At 43.2% G+C, this 20,061-nt stretch overlaps 1 protein-coding gene and 1 pseudogene across 5 annotated transcripts in view; both read right to left on the reverse strand.

The window, feature by feature from the left end:
- Positions 1 to 1,953, reverse strand: part of ARNTL (aryl hydrocarbon receptor nuclear translocator like) — a 107,604-nt gene extending 105,651 nt beyond the window's left edge. For 3 of the 5 annotated variants that reach the window (XM_043902636.1, XM_043902665.1, XM_043902616.1), the window contains exon 1: positions 1,798 to 1,952. The gene's annotated coding sequence lies outside the window, so the exon portion shown is untranslated. Of the gene's footprint in view, positions 1 to 1,797 lie in introns of all 5 variants that reach the window. The other 2 variants (XM_043902653.1, XM_043902661.1) reach the window with 2 other exon arrangements.
- Positions 1,954 to 13,246: 11,293 nt separating this feature from the next.
- On the reverse strand, positions 13,247 to 13,393 carry LOC122703678 (annotated as a pseudogene).
- Positions 13,394 to 20,061: the final 6,668 nt, after the last annotated feature.

Here is a 20,061-nt window from a genome sequence, read left to right on the forward strand (position 1 = left end):
GTGAACTCAGTAATAGATCATGGAGTGAAAGACTGAACTTTGCATTAAGAAAACATTTTGGAGTTTCATTGATATGGAAATCGAATTTAACAGCAGTGATTTTTTTCTTCTTTTTTTAAGCCTTGCAAGCGCGGAGAGCATGAGATTATTCAAAACTGCTCTGGAGCAGCAAAGATTATTTTAAGCTCATGATTCAACCAGCACATTAATTAAAAACTCTACCAACCCAAATTGACAGATCCTGATATCAATGGGATAAGAAGAATTAAAATAATAGTTGTCACATAAAAATAGATTAAAAGAGGGAACAGCAGCGGATGTCAGAAGGACAAATGACAAGCAAGTGTTGTGGGAAACTAGATGCAGCTAATGGGCAGCTTTTATGGATTTTTTTTTTTAAAAACGAAGATCCTGGAAATACACGTACAGTCAAGAAATGCTTCTTTGAATCTTGTTTCTGGAAGCTAAGTGATAAAACTTGGCTAATAATTCCTTGCCGAGGAGTAGCTATGCAAGCAGGGAGAAGAGACCACTACCGCGAAGACAGACAAAACAAGGCTAGGTGATCGGAAGGGGCCAAAGCAGAGGAGGGAACAGGGGACTGAGAAACGTGAGTTGAGGGGGCACAGCCTGGTACTCCACCGGCCAGCACCAACTTGACAACAGACGCCTCTGGCCAGTACAACCTTTCCTTTCCCCGCGTCTGCCCTCGGCTCTGCAGCCGGCTCCCACGACTCCTCGGGGTGACTGACTCGAGCCCCACAAGGTCGGCATTCATTTCTATTCTTCCACTTATTCCTCCGAGCAAACGAGAGCTCTCTAGGCTGTCAACGCCCGACAATCTCGAGCGGGAAGCTTTTTCTGTGACATCTGTCAAATCCGGTGCTAAAGCCAGCCTCGCTGCGCCCTCCGTGGGTCTCCAGGACTCCAGGGCGGCCGGCGGACCCACACCTGGGCGCCGGGTGACATTCCCCCTGTCGTGGAGCACCTGCTCGCAGACCCACGGGGATCTTCCTCGGGCTGCCCAGGACCCAGACGGCGCAGGCCGGACCGAAGTTCGCATGCTGGGGTCGGCCGCATCCCCGAGCCGGGAATACCCAGATGCAGCCCCAGCACCCGTGAAAGGGCCAAAGGGGTAGAGGGTGGCTCGGACTCCCCAAGCCCGACGTAGACGCCCTCCCCGCCCCCACCCACCCCTGCAGGCTCCCGAAAGGAAAGTAGAAGGGAGAAGGAGGAAGGGCAGAAGCCGCATCTCTAGCCCAACGCCCTTGGAGTGCAGCCGTCAAGGATGGTCCCCTCGGGGGTCCCTGAACCTTCCGGGGATACATCCTAGGACTAGCCCTCAGCCGGGTCACTGATCCCAAAGGGTGGAGCTGTCCCTTTAAGAGGCAGCTGGCTGCTCCTGCCACCACCACCCCCACCACCCCCACCCCACCCCCCCTTCAGGTAGCGATGCCCGCGGAGGGGAGATGGGTATTTCCGCGGACTCTTTCCCGGTCCCTTTAAGGGTGCCTGCGGCACCTCTGCCCGTTCTAGTCCGCAGCGCCAGCCCCCGCGAGGGAGGATGGGGGCGGACGAGCGCGGCGCCTTTAAGGGGCGCAGCCTCCCCGCGGCCCGGGTGGGGGCAGGGAGCGGGCACGGGCCCTTTAAGGCCGGCAGCGGGCACGTCGGGCAGGGCTCCCCGGCGGCCGGGCTGCGCCCCGGGCGGCGGCGGGGGCTTTGAGCCTACCAGGGTGCTAACGGCCCCGACGGGGTGCCCGCGGCCGCACCGCTGGCTGCGGCCAGCCCGACACTCACCGTGGCTCGCCGGGAGCGCCCGCGCCCGCGCCCCCACTCGGATCCCGCGGCGGCGGCGGCGGTGAGTCCGGCGCGGGTAAACAGGCACCTCCGTCCCTGACCTACTTTCTGCCTTCCCTAAATGTCGCACCACTAACCTACTTTCCGACCAATCCGCTCCCCGCCGGCCCAGGCCCGGCCCCCCGCCCACCAATCGCTGTGCCCAACCCCCCTTCCCCGCCCACCAATGGAGGAGTCGCGGAGCCCGGATACCTGCCTCTTTCCTCCAGCCAATCCTAGCGCCCGAAGAGAGACGGTCTCGGCGGCCGCCCCCGGCCAATCCGCGCGCGGCTCGGCGGCCTGATAGCCAGTTGTGTGGCAGCAAGAGAGGCCGCTGACCAATGGCGAGGCGGCGAGGGCCGGTTTACCTGCTACTTTCCCGCCACCAATCGCTTGGCGCACAGAAGCACACGCCCCAAGGAGAGGACCAATCGACGCGTTTTCCCTGGATTTCCTCGCCCGTCCTCTCTTTCCCCGGCTCTCCCGTTAGCCTTGGCCACTGCGGGTCCAGACGCCGCACTCTTTGCAGTCGCCTGGGATGTCCTTCTCTAGGTTCCTGACTTGCTTCTGGGTCACGGTTCTCACTCCTCTTCCTTGCCCTTTTTCACTCGGGGCATCCTGACTAAAGCAACATTTCCTCGTTCCCCTACCTCCAACTCCATCTAGGAAACCAGTTTTAGGAACATAGAGTGCCAGACCCTTCCCAAAACAGCCTGGTTTGCCAAAGTCCAAACGAAGAAGAAATACTTGGTATTTCTAGAAGGTTTTTCCATTCAAGTGTTCTTACGTTCTTTTCGTTCGTCCTGACCTCCAAGCATCCGATTGGAGCTGTCTTTCTTGTTCAAAAGAGAAAACTCTAGCCTGGAGCGATTCCAGTGCTTTTCCTTTCAGTGGCCGCACTACTGTGTGGCAGACAACTTCCCAGTGGCTGTTTCTACCGTAGAAAAGCTGTCCAAGGACTGAGACGGAAGGAAACAAATAGTTGCAGAAAACAAACGTTTCGTAACAAGGTACAACTTGAGTACTGAGAGGACGAAGAATCTTATTTTTGCATCTCAAGCCCTTAACAGAGGGCCTTTAACACAAAGAGCTCCCTACCCTTTTAGATGTTAAACTCCCTAAATGAAGGGACCTTGTCTTCTTTTTTGTTATAGTCACCCCCTCACCTTTAGCACCTAGCTGTGAGTGAGATGGAGGGATGGGGGCAGTGCCTGATTCCTAGCATGTTTGTTGACTGCATATGGCAACAAATTGATCTAAATCACTTAGCTCAATCTTGTGACCCAGACTACTCTCTAAGACACTAGATTTCTAGCCTTGTTCATTGAATACAGAAACTGCATTTTAAATATTGTAAAACCGTAGCCTGTCTTCAGTTCACTGCCAGGCATATGGTGGTTGTCCAGTACATGCTTGTGGCCTGAATGGTGACCATTTGCAAGGTTAACCAACTTCATCAGTATCTTACTACTTTTCTGAAGTTTAACTGCAGGTGGAATTTGATTGCTGTTTACTTTGTCTCTGCCCTGATTTCGTGAGGTGACCACACTATCTATGTAAGTGGGATTTTAGCAATGTACTTAACAAGATGTTGTGGACATGATGAAGAACTATAAATCTAGATTCTAATGTAATTAGTTGGATAAGAAACTTGTTAAGTAATCATTACCTAAAGATGCTGATTAATGAACCCTTGTCCACCTGAAGGAAGAGTGGGGGTGTAGACATTTGTGCCACATCTACTGTGTGCTAAGCGTTTTCCCTGTATCCTCCCTCTTAATTGAGGAAACTGAAACTCAGCGTTTAACCAGCTGACCCAAGGCCATGCAGTAGGTAGATCCATAGAAGTCTGACATGTAAAGCAAGATGGGGTTATAGTGCCCAGTGGTGGTCATTACGCATGTGGAGTATCATCTCCAACGAAGGCTTGGCAAAGAAAAACCATCTACAGGCCCAGGAGAGGGACCAGGATGTAACAAGGCTGGGAACTATGTCATAGGAGGAAAGATTAAAGGAAGTAGAAGGTTTTGCCCCAGGGATACAAGATAACTGTCTTCATACATTTGAAGAGCTGTCAAATGGAAGAGAAATTGGACTTACTTTTAAGGACCCCACAAGGTGAAAGGGGGACCTGTGGGTAGAAATTCTAGAATGACTCAATTTTCTAACAACTAGAGCCTCTTCTGCCCTGATAAGTTGAGTTTCTTGTCACAGAAAGTGTCCAAGTAAGAACTGGATGCCCACATTATTTAATATAATCTTCACGTCACATTGGCCCCAGCAATTTATATGCTGGCTCTCCACACTTGCTAGGTAGACATTTTCTATCCAGTAACTTAAACCTCTTTTGTATCCCATATAGGGATAGTAGAAGTATTAGTCACTCAGTTGTGTCTGGCTCTTTGTGACCCCATGGACTACAGCCCACCAGGCTCCTCTGTCCATGGAATTCTCCAGGCAAGAATACTGGAGTGGGTAGCCATTCCCTTCTCCAGCAGGTCTTCCCAACACAGGGATTAAACCCAGGTCTCCCACATAGCAGGTATTCTTTATCATCTAAGCCAGCAGGGAAGCCCCATATAGAGATAATCTAGTATCTACTTCACAAGATCATTGTGAGAGTTAGATAATAGACAGAAAGCCCTTAGTACAATGCCTGGCACACAGTAAAGAATCAATGTGTATTAAATTAAAATTCTGTGAAATAGATATTTACTGCATCCATTTTATAGATAATGTTAGTGAAAACAAAGGAACAGAATCCAAAGTAATCCCCCAAACTCTGATTGAATGATCAGATCCACTAGAATTAACTGAAGAGTTTTTTTTTTAATACAAATTCTCAAACTCCAATCTAGAAGATTCTGTTAAATATCTTTGGGATCGGAGATGCAGTCAAATTTGGGAATGACTGATTTAATGGAATAAGCACAGGCTCTGAAGTGAAACAGACCTGAGGTCAAATTCCAGGACTGTTGGATTGAATGGAGAAGCTAATGACAGGACCAGGAAGTTATACAGTCTGCTGTCTTTGGAAAGAAGTTGAGAAATTCTAAGATGAACATGTTAAAATTCTTGTGGAAAGTCAAGTAGAAATGTGTTGCTATAAATGGTAGCATGACAACAATATTTAATGCAGGTTTACAGTGAGTCCAGTACTCTTCTAAGAGCCTTATTCAGTTCAGTTCAGTTCAGTCACTCAGTCGTTTCCGACTCTGTGTCCCCGTGAATCGCAGCATGCCAGGCCTCCCTGTCCATCACTAACTCCCAGAGTTTACTCAAACCCATGTCCATCGAGTTGGTGATGCCATCCAGCCATCTCATCCTCTGTCGGCCCCTTCTCCTCCTGCCTGCAACCCCTCCCAGCATCAGGGTCTTTTCCAATGAGTCAGCTCTTCGCATCAGGTGGCCAAAGTATTGGAGTTTCAGCTTCAGCATCAGTCCTTCCAATGAACACCCAGGACTGATCTCCTTTAAGATGGACTGGTTGGATCTCCTTGCAGTCCAAGGGACTCTCAAGAGTCTTCTCCAACACCATAGTTCAAAAGCCTTATTACATTACCTCAATTTTCACAAACTCCTATAAGGCAGTTACTTCTATTATTCCCATTTTATAGATGGAGAAACTAAAGATATCAGGCTATTTAGACAGTCTGACCCCAGAGCTCACACTTCTAAGTACTTCATTACCCCTTCCTTTTGATGATTCCTTTGGAAAACAAAGAAACTTCATACTTTAGAGACATAAGTTAAAGAGTCACCAATTCAAAGGTGGTGAGCATTTTTTTTTTTTTATTTCCAAATGATTAGGGTTTCATGTAGAAGAAAGGAGAGTGCACAGGAGTATGGCTTAGAGATGGGGATGTCATCTCAGACTTAGGGAATGTAAGAAACAGAAACCTTTCAACTAACTTAGTCCAAAGAGGGAAATTTCTCTGGAGGAGACAGTGGTAGCTCATAGAATCCTAGAGTAAGAAGCACAGAAGCATATCCTTATAGAAAATTAGAACTGGGATGTAGCAGTTAGGCATGAAGCAGTTCCCATTTTCTCCTCTAGGGTCGTGTGGCCTCTGGACTTGTCTTTTCTCTATCTGCTTGATGATTCTCTTTTTCTGTAGCTCTTTACTCCACCCCATTTGTACATGGTTCTTTATGGATGCTCTCAATCCCTGAGAGAGAGAGAAAGAAATAGGAGAGATTGTCAAAGTGGGGCATGGGCTGAGCAACAGTCCCCAAAGATGCCTACTGAAGTGAAAGAAGAATCAGAACAGGAGAAAATACAGAGTAATAAGAGAAAAAGAAGGAGAAGCAAGAAAGTGAAAAGCTGGATTTGAAAAACTGGAAGAAAATCTCAACAGGTATAGAAACAATATAAGGGGAACTTACACTTGAGCAAAAGGTTTTGTTATAACAAAGAAATTTGACTGTAAAAAAAGCTGTTTTCGTGAAACTGCTTCTAGAGCCAGATCAATGTAGGATATTGGGAAAATTCAGCATAGAAAAAAATCAGTGAAGACAACATGTCACCAGTGAGTACAGATCACTTTTTGAAGACATTTGTCATTTAAGGGGAAATTAGGAAAAGAATCATCTATCACAGCAGCTGATCCAGTTGAGAGTGGTTTATGATGATACGTGTAGGTGCACTTTGATTTTTTTAAACTGAGGTGGACATATCTGCTGCTGCTGCTGCTAAGTCGCTTCAGTCATGTCCGACTCTGTGCAACCCCATAGATGGCAGCCCACCAGGCTCCCCCATCCCAGGGATTCTCTAGGCAAGAAAACATATCTGGGTGTACAAAAATGGGAACTTGAAATGATCAGGCATTGATGAGTTAACCAGTGTTTATAACACTTTCAGCTAATTTTCTTTAATGACCTTCCTTGACTCTTTTTTTAATAAGATAGTCCTAGCAGCTCAGAATTGGAGAAGGAAATGGCAACCCACTCCAGTATTCTTGCCTGGAGAACTCCAGGGACAGAGGAGCCTGGTGGGCTGCTGTCTGTGGGGTCGCAGAGAGTCAGACATGACTGAAGCGACTTAGCAGCAGCAGCAGCAGCTCAGAATGGGAAAGCAGTAATACCTTATTTGGAATGTATCCTAGACCGTGTAATTAGGCTTTAGATTAGATCTTGTTTGCAGACATGGCCAAGATTTCAGAGATGTTGGTGATCAGATGTCAAAGGGGCTTTTCCATTTGGCTGAGGGGTGTTTGCTAGAGGGAGCTAAAGCACCAGTAACCACATTGCTTCTCCAACAGAAGCCCTGAAGAACAAATAGGCACTGTCTTCATCAAACTGGCAAAGCTTTTGCCCTGCTTTGCTAGAGTGAGCATCACTAAAGTTCATGCTTCAAATTAAAAAAAGAGAAAGAAAGTTTCTAGTTAGTAAGGCAAAGTGAAGTGTTAAGTCAAGCCTTTTAAGTACTACATTAACTTAAAATTACAATATGCTTTTGAGAAAGAAAAGGGGATACGTTGGGAGGAATTTGACCTAACACATTATCAAAGCACACTACAAAAGTGTGACAGTTAGAGTATGGAATTGGTTTAGCAACAAACCAATAAGTGAATGAAAAGGCATCCAGAAATAGACCCAATGGATGTGAAAACTGAGTATAATATAAAGGTGACTTTCAAATTATCAGGAAAAAAAGATGGATTTTTTTTTCAATAAATGCTATTAAAACAACTAGCTAGCCATGTTGAAACACATAAAGCTTGTTCTCTACCCTAATCATTACAACAAAATAAAACCAGCCATTATTTAGGATTTGAATGTAAGAAGTTCAATCTATTAAAAAACAATTAGAAGAAAATGTGAGTAAAATTTTTATAAACTTGAAAGGTCTTTCTAAGCTTTACACAAAATTCAGAGATCATAAAAATAAAGGCTGATTATATAAATGTATGTGCACACCTATAGACCCACACACACACCCACCCACATCATGAGCAAAAGAAATGGGACAACCAGCAAACAAGCCAAGAACACACTATTAAGAATGCATCAGGATTTCCCTGGCGGCGCAGTGGATAAGAATCTGTCTGCCAATGCAGGTGACATGGGTTCGATCCCTGGCTTGGGAAGCTTCCACATGCTGAGGATCAACTAAGCCCATGCACCACAACTACTGAGCTTGCATTTTAGAGCCCACGGGTTACATCTACTGAGTCTGCATGCCGGAATCACTGAAGCCCGGGTGCCTAGAGCCTGTGTTCCTCAACAAGAGCAGCCACGGCAATGAGAAGCCCGTGTACTGCAACTAGACAGTAGCCCCTGTTTGCTGGAAACTAGAGCAAGCCTGCGGAGAAGGCAATGGCACCCCACTCCAGTACTCTTGCCTGGAAAATCCCATGGACGGAGGAGCCTGGTGGGCTGCAGTCCATGGGGTCGCTAAGAGTCCGACACGACTGAGCGACTTCACTTTCACTTTTCACTTTCATGCATTGGAGAAGGAAATGGCAACCCACTCCAGTGTTCTTGCCTGGAGAACCCCAGGGACGGAGGAGCCTGGTGGGCTGCCGTCTATGGGGTCGCACAGAGTCGGACACGACTGAAGCGACTTAGCAGCAGCAGCAGCAGCAGCAGCATAGAAAGCCCGCACAAAGCAACAATACTCTGGGCAGCCAAAAGTAAATAAATAAATAATGCACCATGCATATTCCAGTTAAAAGGTCAGAAGTTAGGATAGTGAGACATAAGTGATACTTCTGGAGGTATTATTTAAACCTGTCATTTGTAATAGAAAAAATACTATTTTTAAAGCATTATTGCTTATAAAATTGTCATTTTTTTGGCTCTCCCTCTCTTTGTGTTTCTTTAAAAGTCAGTGATCTCCTTAGAATGTATGTATGTGTATAACTGAGTCACTTTGCTATACAGTGGAGGTTGGCACAACGTTGTAAATCAACTATACTTCAGTTTAAAAAATGTGGAAAAAAGATTAATCACCAAGCACTAGCCCAGGCAACAAAGCCTGTTCGGATTCTCTGCAGTAACTCTGGTTCCTTTACTCCATTCATAGAAAAGCTACTGATTCTAAACCTGCTTAAGGAAAACTTTCATTTTGCACACAGATGTGTGTGCATTAAAAGAATGACTGCTACTCAAATCTTTCCTTTCTCTTTGCAATTAAAAACAAAGAAAGGAACAAGAACAAAGAAAAAGAATATCCATTGCTTTTCTCCCCCTGATTATAAAACTAATAGATGTTTGTGACAAAAATTCATAAACATAAAGAGGAAAATAATGCATAATCTCATTAAGCATATATAACCCCCATTAAAATATTGATGTATTTTCCTTGTCGAGTTTTCTTTGTAACTATGTTATATTATAATCTAACTTTTATCACACTGAAATTTTGTTTGGTATCCTTCTTTTTAAAATTAACCTGCTGTGGGACTTCCCTGGTGGTCCAGTGGTTAAGACTCGCACTTCCAATGTAGGGGACGCTGCTTCCATCCCTGGTCAGGGATCTAAGATCCCACAAGCCTCATGGTGTGGCCAAAAACATTAAAAAATAAAAGGAATCTATTGTGAACATTCACCCATGTCATTAAGCCTTATTCTACAACATGACACCTAATCAGTCAGTCAGTCAGTCAGTTCAGTCGCTCAGTCGTGTCCGACTCTTTGAGACCCCATGAATTGCAGCATGCCAGGCCTCCCTGTCCATCACCAACTCCTGGAGTTTACTCAAACTCAAGTCCATCGAGTCGGTGATGCCATCCAGCCATCTCATCCTCTGTCGTCCCCTTCTCCTCCTGCCCCCAATCCCTCCCAGCATCTGGGTCTTTTCCAATGAGTCAACTCTTCGCATCAGGTGGCCAAAGTATTGGAATTTCAGCTTCAGCGTCAGTCCTTCCAATGAACACCCAGGACTGGTCTCCTCTAGGATGGACTGGTTGGATCTCCTTGCAGTCCAAGGGACTCTCAAGAGTCTTCTCCAACACCACAGTTCAAAAGCATCAATTCTTCGGCACCCAGCTTTCTTCACAGTCCAACTCTCACAGCCATACGTGACCTCTGGAAAAACCATATCCTTGACTAGACGGACCTTTGTTGGCAAAGTCTGCTTTTTAATATGCTATCTAGGTTGGTCATAACTTTCCTTCCAAGGAGTAAGCGTCTTTTAATTTCATGGCTGCAATCACTATCTGCAGTGATTTTGGAGCCCCCCAAAATAAAGTCTGACACTGTTTCCACTGTTTCCCCATCTATTTCCCAAAACAGGCTATTTCATTGTATGGAGTCACCATACACCAACAAGCACAACCCTCACATTGTCTCCAATTTCTTCTATTATTAATAGTTTTTGTAGAGTATAGGTTTATGGAATGGGCCCATAGCTTCCCTACCCTACATCATTACCCCCACGGGGTTCAAAGAATCAGTTGGTATAAGCAATGAATACCAGATTTATTTTCTTGTCAGGTTTTGGGGTTTTTTTTCCCCTCCTGTGACTATTTCTCTCTCTGTCATAAATCTTATGTTAAAGATACAAGAAAATTTATATACAGTCCAATTAAAACAAAACAGGAAATGATTATAGCTTGATAAGTGGTCTTTGGAAAATTTATTACCCCAGTCCTGTGTTTCAAAGGGCACTCCAGCTATCAAAAGGATTGATTGACAATAAAACTTACTGTAAATAAAGATATTCAAATCTTGAATATCAATAGAGTCATTTAGTTTCAGTTGTATTATTATTTTTGCCCCCATGCTGAGTCTTTTTCTTTATCTGCTGCCAAATCGTTTCTTTGTGCATTTGTACATCTGCCAGAGGGAGGCAAGGAAATATGGTCAGATGATGTTATTTCTTAGACTTTGAGAGATTGGATAGGAGACAAAAGTTGAAAGTTATCAGCAAAACAAGGTTGTACACTGACTCCTCTGCTTATAAATTTCCCTCACTCTCATTGCCTGTGTCCATGCTAAGCTGGCTCACACCTGCTGCTCCAGTTTGAAGGTCACTTTCTCGGGGAAGCCTTCTCTGACCTCCAAGGCATAAAAAGCACCCTGTGCTTCCTTTCTCAAAACATTATTACACTTGTGATGTCTTGTCTTCCCATAAATTCTGTGAGGCAGATACCACACCTCTATATTCTCTCCTATCTCCCACAGCTATCAAAATAGTACCTTCACAAAATCAAATATTATTTGGATGAGTAAATAAAAAACAAGGAAGAGATGTGAAAGTGTACTGCTCTTCCTCCATGGATATACAACACCTCCTCCCACAGAAACATGTAGGATTCAATTGTTCCCTTTAATTCCTCCCTCATCCAAAAACTCCCCAGCCACCCTCCTCATTTCTCCCAACCTCATCACTCTCCAGGCCTCTTCCCTTCTTGGCTTTTCTTCAAATATTTTTTACTATCTGACGTTTTGTTATGTATTCATTTATATATTGCATGTTACCCTCAATGATATGTGAGATAAGGGGTATTTTTACTGCTGCGGCTCCCACACTTAAAATACTCTAGCATATATTAGGTGTGTAAATATCAGTTGAATGAGTGAATGAATGAATGAGATTCCAGAATGCAATCGGGCCGTTTTGGCCTTAAGCTTGGTTATATCAGACTTCAGCAAAATCCACTGCATTAGAAACAAATAAATTATCTTTAATTTTCCCTTTAATTATTTGCATTGTTCCTATTATTTGTCATTTTTAGATGTGCCACTATCAAATTTTTATGGTATATTACCTAAGAGTGAGTTGACGATATGTTCTCATAAAATATTTCATTGGGTATAAATAGAAACAAACAAGTTTTTCCAAAAGCTATAGTAGAAACAGGTTTTTTTTTTTTTTTGGTTTGCTTTGGAGTTTTTATGGTCAGAGAGTCTGACAATAAGGAGTAAGAAGTTTGATTCACCTTTGAGAAAAATAATTTGTTTTATCAACTGGTTATGATATTATGCCATCTCTTAACATGTTAAATGAAATATTAGACCACAACTGTACAGAAAAAGCCAAAGAAAAATATAAAATAATGCCACATCCAAAATAAAACCCCATCATATCAGAGTGAATGAAAGTTAGTAAAGATATGCGTACATATGGACAAAGTTGTAAATATTCATAGAGATAAACCTAATTTTATTGAAGAGGTTATGGGTAAATTTTCTGCAAAGTTGTTATAATAATCAAAGTAATTTTAATAGGAAACTAGGAGAGCCAAGTGCCCCAGAACACTTTATGTGTTCTCTGGCGCCACTTCATGTTACTCTGGTTTTGTCTCCTTAGTTAAAGTCACCAGTTATCCACCTTCCAATTGGACAGCCTTTGAGATAACTTGCCGTACTGGGCTGGGATCCCTGGAAAATTCCAAGGTGCTCTGCTCTTTGGCCTTGAAACCCCTTTTTGTCTCAATAAATTAACTGAGAAATACCAAGAGCCACATTGTGAATTTCCAGTTCCAAGATGAATTCAAACCAACTTAAACAGTGTATTAGTAGTGCTTAGTGTTGTTTTATTTTCAAATATTCTCCAACTTAAAGCCCTGCTTCTGGGGAAGACACTTTGCTGCCCAAGAACATTCGGAGCTAAGGAACCACCGCAGTATAATACCAGAACCCGTATCCCACACCACGTCATTGCCTTAACTGAGGGTCCCAGTATGGACCCGAATGAGGGAAGTATATTTTTTTCTCAGTGACTTCCTGTTTCTTGGGAACAGCAGGTTTGGGAAAATGAAGGTGACTGGGTGATTAGATTGCTAGGTATTCTCATATGATCCCTACCTCTTTTACTCCTCTATCCTCTTCTCCCATCACGGGATGCCATATTGGTACCTTGGATGGTTGGCCTCAAATCCTGGTTCATTACAGTGTTTATGAGTTAACCTTTCCAAGTAGGTGAAGCTTAAATAGTTGGCAATCTCCTCCCTTTTTTTTCTTTCCACCTACCAAATGGAAATTCAGTATTATAATCAAAACTTCAACGTCTTCCTCCCATACAGCTCTAATGTAAGAAAAAGTAGACTTTTATTTTACTTTAGGCAGGAAAGTAGTATTTACTGGTGGGTGGGAATAAGCAGGGGACAGCGTCAAGGTTTTATGAACGCAGGACACAACCGGGGATGTATTTGACCCTACAGCTCTCCGTCCGGCATAAGCTACTTTTCTGCCCCCGAGTTTTCAAATTCATCCACGTTAAACTTAGTAAAACCCCACTTCTTGGAAATGTGGATCTTCTGGCAGCCAGGGAACTTGAACTTGGCCTGCATAGGGCCTCAGTCACCTGCTCCTTGTTCTGCAGCTTGGTGCCAATGGACATTACGACTCTGCCAATGTGGACCCTGGCCACTGTGCCCTGGGGCTTTCCAAATGTACTGCGCATATCTGTCTGAAGCCTAGACTAGGGACAGCATGCCAGACATGAATATCCACTGGAAAGGGCTGTCTCCAAGGTCCCTTCGGGCAACTCATACAAGCAATAGACTGCTTGCATTACACTATTGCATACACACTACATTACTGTCTGCAGCCATTGCACACCAGGCCCCCATGGGGTAAACAGGCAAACTACCTTTTAAAACCACATTCCCACCACCACTCCTGCCTAGTCCTAGGGACTAAGGATATATCTAATAAACAACAATTTTGCTATACTAGAAAAAAAGAATATGTTAAGACTTTCAGTCTACTTAATGCTTCAGACCAGGTTTTAGGCATCCAGCTGTCTTCATTTGCAAGGCATCACATATTTTCATATTCTACAAATGGGGCTATTGTACAATGATGAATGAATGAAATACAATGCCACTATTTTTAGTATAATAATTGTAATTAAAAGGCAGTGGAATGATAATCTTGCCCAAGCATGTCTGAGATCTCCTTTCCATTTTCTCAAAACAATACTTTCCAAGTCTGACTGCAGAGACTTGTTGCTTGTTTCCCTTCTGGTGAAGAATAGGTAACACTTGACATTCTTTTTAAACCAAGTGAAATTGTGGTTTTTGGCTAGATACAATCCTCCTTTCTCCATTTGCACATTCTGGGGGATGAAATTTTCTTTCCATACATAGTGATAAATTACCATAAACCAAATTAGTTTCCTAGGAAAGTAATCCTATTATCTACCTATAGCTTTTTTTCCTTAGCTTGAGATGATTTATTTTGATTATTTAAGAGGCAGAAAGCACACATAATAATAATAACACTTCCATGGTGGGTATCACATGCCAAGTGTTATTCTAAACACTTTCTGTATAGTGACTCAGCCCAACACATTCCACAAAACAACGCTAGAGGTGTTTCTGTTTTATCCTCATTTTAAAAAATTTTATTTATTTGGCTGTGTCAGATCTTCAATGCATCATGCAGGATTTTTCCTTGTGGTACAGGGATTTTCTACTTGTTGCACACGGGCTCTCTAGTTGTGGCACCTGGGCTCCAGTAGAGGCATGCAGGCATGTGGGATATTACTTCCCAACCAGAGATAGGAACCTGCATCCCTTGCATTGCAAATTCCTAACCACTGGGCCAACAGGGAAGTCCCTTTTTTCTCATTTTATAAAGTCAGGAAATTGATGCATGGAGAATTAAGTCCTAGGTTCCTAGCAGGTAAATGGCAGAGCCAGAATGCAAAACTGGTATTTGGCTTGAGAATTTATGCTCCCAATCCATGTGCTGTCCTCACAGCAGCAACCCAGGAATCTGAGCATTATCCTCATTTTATGGGTGAGGCCGCTGAGGCCAGGAAATGTGAAGTTACTTGCCCAACATTGCAAAACCGGTAAGCAGCTGACCTAGGATTTAACCCGGGCTCAAGCCTCTTTGGTTCCAATGTCTGTGTTCTTTCCATCCCTTAAATTGCACTACCTGAGTACCTTTTGGGCTTCCCTGGTGGCTCAGACACTAAAGAATCTGCCTGCAATGTAGGAGACCTGGGTTTGATCCCTGGGTCAGGGAAGATCTCCTGGAGAAGGGCACGGCAATCCACTCCAGTATTCTTGCCTGGAGAATTCTGTGGACAGAGGAGCCTGGCGGGCTATAGTCTGTAGGGTCACAAAGAGTTGGACACAACTGAGTGACTAACACTTCACTTTCACAGTGCTTTTTATTCCTACTGTCCTTTTAAGTATATCTGGCTTAACTAGATTTGTGTGGACTAGGGTGAAAATCTAGCCATTGCAAAGAACTTTTTCCCCATTAGAAAATGATTTCAGACTTCCAAAAGCTCACCTTATAATTGATTACCTGCAACTCATTACATCTGAAAATTATGGATTAATTGAGATTAGAAAATAAGATGCTAAAATATTAGGTGCCACACACAGTTATTTGAAAAGGTAGACAAACATTCCATTTTGTTTTTTAGTCTACAAAGGGTCTATCAAGTTGGTTGCACTAGAAAAATACATTTTCTCTAAAACAAAACAATGACTAGAAAAACAAAAAATATATAAGTAGTACTTTTTTTTCTTGATTAGTTACTATTATGCTTCTAGATTGCTTATTCTTTGCAAAGCAAAGCAACAAGAGGCCATTAACTGCAAAGCAAAAAGTTCTCTCTCTTTTTAAGCTTCCCTCTCCAAGTTTCTGTTTGCAAAAAAGTCCTTGGTGCACATTCAGACACACTGAGGGGAGTACAGTAGATGAGCCTTGCCTGGAGAATGAATCCTAAGATAAAAGCTCCCTGGAAAAAAGGAGTCAAAACTGTCATAGAACCCCATCATTCATATTTCCTTGTACACATGAAGACCCAAAGGGCCTCATGTATGTTTTTATTTCTATTTCAGCAAATTTTAAGCTGAAGTGTGACTTCCATGTTCAGCATTTATGAGGCTTTTTGCTGTGCTTTGAAATTTGCTGTCATCTGTTTCCTGTGCATTATTGTTTTTGAGACCAGCTCAGCCAATGAGAGTCCTGCTTGCTCTCTCCTGCCTTGGTATGCGGAACCTGATTTATTGAACAGTGTTCTTCTCAGAAGGTGCAGCCCATTTTTAAATATTTATCCTTTAAAGCAGCAACAACCTATTTGAAAGAATAGGCTTGGGAATCCATTGGTAAAGAAAATGTCCTTGGAAGGAAATACTAAAATGAGTTATGTGTATATTTGAACATTTGATTCACAGAACGTAGAGGAAAAAATTGTAGGACTTTAGATTTAGAATGCCTGGTACTTTGTGTTAAAATCATTTTGAATCTGGTAAATATATCATGTGTACATGCTTAGTCACGTCCGACTCTTTGTCGACCCTATGCACTATAGCCTGCCAGGCTCCTCTGTCCATGGAATTTTCCAGGCAAGAGTACTGGAGTGGGTAGCCATTTTCTTCTCTAGGGGATTTTCCCAACCCAGGGATCAAAGCTGCGTCTCCTAACTTGACTTGTCAAATGGTTTTCCTTAGTCTTCAGTCTCCTGGACTTGAGAGTTAACACAAATAGACAGAGTTTAATATTGGAAAAATAATTATCACAGTTAATTTGACATACATTAAGTTATAAGTAAAACAGTATTTTGCTGCTTAGTAATTGGGCATAAATAGAGATTTTAAGCAAATATTGTAAATGACTTTAATTGACAGTGATAGTTTTACCCAGATCAATCAAGTTTCATTTTTCAATTGTTCTTTTTGCTTTATTTTATCAAATACTGAATTTTATTTTATTTACTATTTTCTATGTGCAAACACCATGCTCAACATTTTAGGCATATTATTTCACTTAATCCTCACATGCTAACATTATTGCCCTTATTTTACCAATGTTAAAACAGAGGCTCAGAATGATCGATTTATCCCAGATGATGTGGCTAATGATGGAGCAAAGATCTGAACCCGTCTTTGTGAGACATGAAAGTACCTGCTCCCAGTTCTCAGTATCTACACACAATATCAATTGTGATAGTTTTTTTTCCTGGCACCACATACATTTTAATAACTCTTTTAAACATATCCATTCATCCAGTTGGTCTGGCAGACAATAAATATTTCCGAGATCAGACGAGATCGGACGCGTTCAGGGTGGTGTGGCCGTAGACAGACAATAAATGTTTAAGTGGTAAGTGAGATACCAAAATAAGACACAGTCCCACCTATCTAGGAATTTATGGTCTTGTAGGGAATATGGGTCAATAAAAAATTCATAGTCCTATAAGACAGTTATCATAATAGAGATGTATTAAGGGCTATGAGAGTGAGGAGTGGCCAAAATCTGCCTGGGGAAATGAGAAAGCTTTGCCTTGATTTGAAGATCGACTTGAAGGACACGGAGAGGTTTGTGGGCAGAGAAGAGGTGGATTGGGGTCCAAGGCAGCTTGGCTCCAACAGCTGGGAGCTGTGTTTTCCCTGCTTTCAGAGTCTTCTGGAATGTGTGCACTTACCTGGACTACTAGCCAGCTTGTTCATCAAGGAGAATAACATATTTAGAGATAAGAGGTATCCAGTTCTTCTGGCTTAATGCTCTATTAATCCTCTGTTTTCGTCCTCTCTAATATTTTATTCCAATGGTTCTCAAAGAGTGCTTGTTGCACCACCAGCAGCAGCAGCATCCCCTGGGAACTTGATTGAAATGTAGATTCCTAGACTCCACTCCAGGTTTATGGAATCAGAACCTCTGCAAGTAGAGTCCAACAGGGTTTTTCTTTAACTTTTTATTTTATATTGTAGTATAGCCGATTAACAATGTTTAGATTGTTTCAGATGCACAGCAGTGACTCAGCCATCCATATCCATATATCCATTCTCCCCCAAGCTCTCCTGCCATCAATGGGTTAACGAGGCCTCCAGGCGATTCTCATAGATGCTGCAGTTTTACATGTCTTCTCCTCTGTGTATGTACTTTAGCACAGTAAAGCTGATTTCCCTAACAAACTCTGAAGTGTAGTGCCTCTGTTTTGTTCACCCTTGTATATCCATCACTCAGGCCAGCGCTGGATACATAGTAGGTATTCAATAAATGTTTGTGGAAAGAACAGATGAATAATTTAAAAATGAATCCCACAACTCCCAATATCCTTAGAAGAGCTAACTTAATTGTACCACAATCTCAATGTCTGATCAGAATGAGCAAGGGTAGAAAGTGAGAGGCCTTGGGAAAGAAAGAGAATTAACATCTGCCCAGGGAGGGACTTTTTCAGCTGCTCTCTAATATCTTCACAACAACCCTGGGAGGCATGTGTCATCCTCACCCACAAGATGAAAAAGCTGTGGCTCAGAGAGGAACTGTTCCCAGAGTCACAGATGCTGGTGGTGACACAAGCCCAGCATCCTCTTGTTCCAGAGACCTTACCCTGTGTTCTCTCTGTGGCACCTCTAACGACCACTAGCAACCTGTGAGGGGACAAATGGAAACAGAAAGCCCCGAAGGGAAAGACAAACTTCAATAACCACAATATTGCTGGTCATCATCACCATCACCTCCACATTGTTCAAGCCACAGAGCTAAGCAGAGTCTTTCCCTATCAGCAGTGTGTTCTTAGGCATGTTATACTGTAGTTGGTCTCTTCTTCAGTAACCTCCTTCTCACTCTTGGCCCTGACGTCACACCCTGAAGACATCAATTTGCTGATTTGTCCACATCTGGGCTGGCTGAGATTTCCCAGGCTGAGTCAAATTAGGCTTCTGGCACCACTCCTGATGCTGCTTTTCATGAATTCCTTTACATTTTGGTCTTGCAATCATATTACCCCTGGAACCCAAAGATCTGGGTTCCCAGAAGTGGCGTCTCTTTTTTTCTTCCTTCCCTACCCTTCAAAGATTCCTTCTATTCTGTGAGATTTGCTGATATTTTCATGAGTCTCCAACTGACGACTCCAGCCCTGGCCCTGAGTCTCACTACAGCATCCGTCTACCTGCTGGATGTTTCACTGAGGTATCCTGCCTTCACTTTAAATGCACCATATTTGACCCTAACCCTGAACTTGTCAATTTATCCTCCAACTTTTATCTCTCTCCCAAACTATTACTGTTTTTGCCATAGGCACCACATTCTCCCAGTCGTCAGGCTTTTAAAACTTACCCATTTGAGTACTTAGCCTTTCCCTTCCTTTATGGTTTCTTCTCCATCTCTATTCCTTCCTACTTCTCCCTTTCTTCCCTCCTTCCCTTTCTCTCCAATACCTCTTTCCACAAATATCTATCAAGTACTCACAATGTGCTAACCCAAGCATTGTCTTTGCCTTCCTGGAGCCTACATTCCAGAAAAGAGAAAAAACCAACAAGCAAGAAGATAAACACTGTAGTTTGTGATATGTACAATGAAATAAATACACAGGGGCTAGGTAGAGAATAAGGGAAAGGGTGTCCAGGAAAAGTCTCTTTCATTTAAGCTGAGACCTCGAGGAACAGTGAACATGGGAGGATGGGGTGAGGCCGCTGCTGATGCAAGGCCCTGTTGGGAGCCAGAGCTTAATGAACTGGTGGGAGAGTGGAGGAGCTAGGACAGACGTGGGTGGGGGCAGGTCATGGGGGAGCAAGAGAATAAGAAGGAGTATGACTTCATCCAGAGAGAGCCTTCAGAGAGATTCACAAGCCAGGTGGCCTAATCTAACTTACACTTGGAGGAAGTGTGGAATGGGCTGCAGTCTTTTGAGCTGCTCTCTGGAGGAAAGAGTTGGAGAAATACAGAAACCTGGGAACTGACTTTTATCTTTCAGTGTCTTCCTGATAGAATGCCATCTAATTAGGACTGATACTCTCCTTTCCATCAAAAGGATGAGAGTTATGTTCTGCACCACTCAATAGCTATGCTTCAGAGAGAGAGGTTCTTGGGCATTGGTAATAGGCCACATCAGCAACAATAATTGAAAAGTTTATTGAATGTTACCATGTGCCTGTGATATGAATACTTACACACATGTTTTAATGTTCCAAAGTGCTATAAGGAGTATATGATTATCTTCATTTCACAGGTAAGGACAGAGAGGTTAATTAATTTTCCCAAAGTCACACAGCTGCTAAGGCAAAAAAGAATAAAGAGACCATTTCCAAATAAACATGGTCAGTCTTTGTTTGTTCCTTACTGTTTTCCATACTCACTGTAGAAAATTCAAATTGTACAAAACTATACAAAATACAAAGTTAGGGTTCCCTATAATCCAGCCCCTAAGGTATGAGGTGGATCTATCACCAAGGTTTTGCCCCTAGCAGTGCTAATCCTTTATGGTGGCAATGCTGAGAAGCTCTCCAATACAATCCCCAGGTCCTCGGAAGTGGTTCTTTCTCTCTCAAGCCGGTTTAGAAACCAAGGGACATAGAGCCACTT

The sequence above is a fragment of the Cervus elaphus genome, chromosome 1 (genome assembly GCF_910594005.1).
Source record: "Cervus elaphus chromosome 1, mCerEla1.1, whole genome shotgun sequence".
In the NCBI taxonomy this organism is placed as follows: domain Eukaryota; kingdom Metazoa; phylum Chordata; class Mammalia; order Artiodactyla; family Cervidae; genus Cervus; species Cervus elaphus.